The sequence below is a fragment of the Photinus pyralis genome, unplaced genomic scaffold (genome assembly GCF_008802855.1).
Source record: "Photinus pyralis isolate 1611_PpyrPB1 unplaced genomic scaffold, Ppyr1.3 Ppyr1.4_LG2, whole genome shotgun sequence".
In the NCBI taxonomy this organism is placed as follows: domain Eukaryota; kingdom Metazoa; phylum Arthropoda; class Insecta; order Coleoptera; family Lampyridae; genus Photinus; species Photinus pyralis.
The window spans coordinates 35,924,752-35,930,549 of record NW_022170403.1 but is presented as its reverse complement, the minus strand read 5'-3'; positions in this window follow the sequence as shown (position 1 = coordinate 35,930,549).

Here is a 5,798-nt window from a genome sequence, read left to right as displayed (position 1 = left end):
GTAGACCCAAGAGCCCTACGGTAACCTAGCATCCACTTACGGGTCAAATTGTGAGTCAAAGTTAGGCACGGAATTTGATATTTGAGCTTTCATAGTATGTACTATCTTAACAATGGCATTTTAATTCGGTATCACAACTGGTACCCTGTTCCCTGTATTGCAGTTGCAGAAGTAAAAATAAGTTTAGATCATGGTATAATAAAAAAATAAGTTTAGATGATATTACCATTGAATATTATTCAATGAATTACACTATGGTGAATGAGATGAATTATTTCCTAAGAAATTAATAAATGACACCTAGCGAGATCTATTTAATGCCATAAGTCATGGAGTCCACGGTCATCAAATAATTTTTCCGCGGTATTTACTAACAATACACTTTTTTTTTCAGTGATAAAGGCTTCGACTGCTTTTGGTCTTTCGCCTGATGTACCTCCTTCTAACTTAAATCTTATTGAATATATCAATACTTTTTAAAAATGAAATCAGTCGTTGAATACTGTTCTGATCGTCATGAAGGACTTCTTTCAAGTTTTTGGGCAATCCGTGCGTTTTCCGTTCATTCTCATATTCAGGACAACCCAAAAGAATGTGTTGCACTGTATATGGCTCATTGCATCTACTACAATTTTTAATTTCACACCTTCCCAACATATGAAGGTGAGTGATATTGGTATGCTTCCTCTTTTGCTCAAGCTATACCTGTTTACCCATGGTCTTGTGTGGCACTTTATTTTACTTAAAAAGTTATTGGAGTTCTTCCATTTTATTTCCCAATGGGTCACAATACTCTTTTTTAAATATGCTTTCCAGTCTGACGGTGAAATAACTGTAACATCGGTTTGTTTGTGCTGTGGTGAAATTTGTGCCGCTTCATCAGCATCCTTTCCATTATCTTGCTCAAACAGGAAGTTAGAGATATAGGTCTGTAATTTATAGGTTTCGTGATGTCTTTTCCAGGTTTCGGAATTGGGATGATTATCGCTTGACGCCAAATATCAGGGTAAGTACCATTAAAGTAAATCTGATTATATATTTTTAATAGGTTATTTTTTTTGTTTACAAGTAAATGTCTTATCATTGCGTAATGAATATTGTCGGGACCTGGAGAAGGATTACTGGTTTTACTTAGTGCATCTTCCAGTTCCTGTAACGAAAATCGTTTGTTATATTCCAGTTCCTCCTTGTGAGTAAAATCTAATTCCTGTTCAGTTATTGATTTTATTCGTTGGAAGTCGTTCGTGAACCGTTCTGAACTTGTCACTGATCGGAAATGTTCTGCAAAAGCCTCAACAATTTCTTCTTCAGTTTCTATCCTTGTATCTCCTACGACAAGAATCCTAGATGGCTCTGCGTGTTTTTTTCCCAGCGATAACTTTGAGTCTCTTCCATACGTCGGAGACTGAGGCCTACTCACATTAATTGAACCAACATACTTTTGCCAGGTAGATTTTTTACTTTCCAATATTATCTTTCAGAACATTCTTGGTTCTGTACCTGGTGAATATTTCAAAACCGAACATAGGCAATTAACATGGGAAAAAGGTTTTTTGAAGATTGTTGCTCCCCATCGAGCTTGTTAACTTAGGTCTTAGAGGGTTTATAACAAGTGAAAGAACATTTTTCTCTCATCTAATGTATTGCCAATTAGTTCATTTTCAGTGGTATTTCTCATAATTTTATCAGAAATTTGCAACCTGTCTTATTTATGTTCGAACAAATGAACAAAAATTTACTTTTGGTTGGAATCGAACACTACGGGACTGGCACTATCAACGGATAAAAATGAAAATGTATAGTCCTTTTTGCAACATTACAGAATTAATTGACTCAGATTATTATGGGTTGTTATCAATATTTTTCAATTGAATTTGTAGTGTTAACCAAATCTGTATACCTATTGAGCAATTTACCTCCCATTTATAAGATAAACACTCGTCTCGCAGTAATCATCTGAAACGCGACTTGGTGGCGTCAGCAATAAACCTTCACGGATGTGGCCGTCAATTTATCAAGCAGCGAGTAGTTGAAGTAGAAGTAAACGTACTACTTCACCTTACGTGTCTCGTCTTCGTACAATAAAAGATGGAGACGTAAATGCCACCTGATTTTAATTAGGGTAATTGTAAAATGATAACTTAATACGTCCGTCAGAAAATATTACGGACTTCACGGTAGTAAATTATAATTTATTATAGGGGCTATTATTTTCCCCTTACATTACACTACATTATTTTTGCATCTTTTTGTGCATTCGTTTCCACTAGTGGCCCAGACATATGCTGAATCTTGAATATTTTTAGAAATGTACCTACTGAAACGCAATACAATAAACAAGCTGCATGCGAAAAGTGTTTCCTATATGAAGGGGAGTTTTTTTTCTAACAAATAATAGCAATTTCTGTTTTACAAGTGCAGCTGTCTAAAAAAGGGAATCTTATTTTAGGTAGGTATTGTCAACCTCACTTATCTGTACCAAAACAGAGCAGCCTCGAAAAGTTTTCGCGTTCGACTTCAGATGCTGATAGAACAGAATACATGACGGTATGTTCTAAGAAAGGTGTATGGACCATCTATTTTTAATATAAGTACAAGTAAAACCAATTTATGGTCGCTGCAATGCAAGAGAAACGGGCTATCTAGGCTAGCGAACTTTCGCTATAGTGCAGTCTGATGGCGTTTTCGTACAGAAATATGCATGTGAACTTAGGCAAACCGAAAGAGATACAGATACGTACGAAGAAATTTATAGGAGATACACAAAAAACCCCACAGCAGGTCTTACACAGTCTCCTCACTCACCGTCTCCATTTTAGATAAGATATCCTTGGATCTCCCCAGGTATCCACGGATATCCTCGGATCTCCTCAATATCCACAGATATTCTCGAGTATATCCCTGGATATTTGTTTGAATAGTACCACCGGCGGATGTCGAGGAATTAGGGTTCACCTCAATTTCGGTCATTGTAAATGTATCCACTCTAACTCTAACTTAATATTTTTTTTCAAAATAACCTTTTGAAATAAATATAAGGCAACTATGCCCCAACTATCCTAAAAGCATTTGTATTTGTTGAAAATATTGGGCCATACAATTCTAAATGCTGTTCATCCGTAATTAATTGGGGAAATCGTTCCTGGGAGATTTTTCTATGGCACATAAATTACCATTCATTATACGCATACTCATTATTTTGTTTATATAGACTGTGTCCAAGATAAGAATGTCTATCATGGATATCTCCGAAACCATAGAATGGTATATGATGTTCGGCACAAAAGAAAAAACAAAAGTTAGAAACTGCTGATTTTAACAAGATGGTGCACCCGTGCACAACGACCTAATCGTGCGAGAATACCTATCGGACAAATTTTACATTTTCCAGGAAATTGGCCCGATAGGTCTTCTAAGACGATTAAGATGCCGTGTGCGGATGCATAATCCTGTTGGAATCAACAGAGTTGAAAACTTTTGTTTTGTGCCGTAGATCATTGTACTCGTAATTTTTAAAAAAACCTACTCAATACAGTATGTATTTTTTTACGGGTCATATTATGAAATAAAGTTGGTGATTATTTCTCCGAAACGAAACATTCTATTGAAAATCTCTCAACGCTGTCTGGTAGAGTTCAAATAGTGGCAATGGGGAAGCGTTCTTTTTTAATTTTTTATATATGTTCAAATAACATCAGAAAAAATAAAAGCAAAATCGGAAAATTTCAGTTTTTCTAGCATATCTTCGAAAGTAATCGGAATTTTCTGGTGTTCTAAAGCATGGTAATAAATTAATAACTTTTAATTGTGCATTTTTTTCTCTAATTTGACCATCGTCGCATCTTCTGTGGTGTTGGAGAGAGACATCCTTATCTTGGACACGGTGCAGTTCATATTTCAAAAAAAGTTGAGGGGAAGTCACACCTCCCATGGGCCGTCTAGCTTCATTAAGAATTTTTGTATAAATTTGCATTTCAAAAAAAGTTGAGCTCTCGTGTACATATAATATCAAAAATATTTCAAAAAGGAGTTGTATCATACAAACCCTTTCTAATTAATTTAATAATGTGTATGTATTAGTTACTTATGTTTGAATATAAATGTGATGAGCACTATAACCTTCTCTATACCACTGCGAGAAATGTAGAGTATTGCACATAAAACTACACTACACACTATGTAAAAGGAAGCGCTCCAAAGCTTTTGGGCAGAATCGCGCATGCGCAGGTGTGAGGGAGGTTCTGTGGTAGCCACAGCAACACAACAACCAATTTGGCAATTGAACTTGCTACACTTGAGCACAGACCCCGTTCACCTATCCTTCCATTTGCAACTCCAGGAGTATAATTTACGATCTTGTCGTTGAAAATTATTCTCCTAAACCAAAAATTCATGTCAGTAACTTTTTCTGGAAGGATCTTAAAGCAAAAATTAGCTTCGGAAGTTGGCATTATTGACATTTGTAAGTCAATGTGAACGTCCTACGCAATTACTTCGCGACTTCACCACAATACATTTTTAGCGTCGAGTTGTCAAGCGAGGCAATTATGCTTTCTCCCAATCGATCGCTCGCTCGGTATCTTCATGTCAATCGATTTAAAAGAGAACGGATGGACTGATTACGATGAAACTTTGCAGATGGATTCTTAATCAAACTTGGAGATCGGAGTTCTTGAATTATAGCAATGTAGGTAACAAAAATTAGGAAAGACGTTTTTACATCTCCATTAGTTATAAACCGAATTGCATGAAATTCCAACTGGGTATAGCCATATAATATGGAATGCTAAAAGTTGAGTCTAATCAATTCAACATTCACAGTGTCCTTTTCGGCATTTCTGCCATTTATGAACCGAATTGCATAAAATTCGAACTGGGATATGGAATACCAAACTTTTAAGTTCACTCAATTGAAAAACACACATCACTTGGCCTCTCCGTCATGTATGAATCGAATTTCATGAAACAAAACTGATGGACATAGCCAGTACCGTATCAAACCTAATGTCACCGCTTCGGCAATTTTTATTATGTATCGTCAGGTTACGTGCATGTTCTAGTGTTAGCATATTTAAATGATGTCTTTATCCAAGAATAAGAACAAGTCAGAGAACGGGCCTCCGCTAACCAACGATAACCAAGATACCGCGGACGGCATCCATTGAATGTGACCTTCGGTTCTCAAGGTGTCTGCAATAAAAGAGGCCTGCCATGAGAGAGGCCGGTTTCTAGGTAGCTATTGCGATCATCGTTTTTTGGATATGTCGAAGTTTCATTACATATCATTTTAAGCAACTTTTAAAGAATAACATTTTTACCGTCTGTATGTGCGTATGTTGGCAATTTTCCGAGGTAACGGCTCGACGGATTCCGTTCAAATTTTGGATATGTTATTAGGCATATGGAAACGAAAAATGACGAGTCGGATATTTTAAAAAATGTTGGAGCGCCGCAGCGGGATCATTTTTTTTTTCAAAAAGCAAGTAAGCAACCTAAATTTTTTATTAAGGTATTCGAAAGACCTTATTTTCTGTGTAACCTACAAAAATTGTGCCAGGTTAATTTATTACAAGAAAACTGAGAAAAAATGTCAACGTTAAAAAACGCCAAAACTATAAATAAAAGTAGGTAATTCTAATTAGGAATTAGAATTATTAATTATATGATCCCTTGTGACATTAAAATAAAAAAATAAATAAAATCAATAGACAACAATGACCAAAAATTAAAAAAAGAGAGGCATGTTTCCCCGAGCGGTCAGCATTCACCCATCCAAGTGCCTACCTACTGACCGCGCC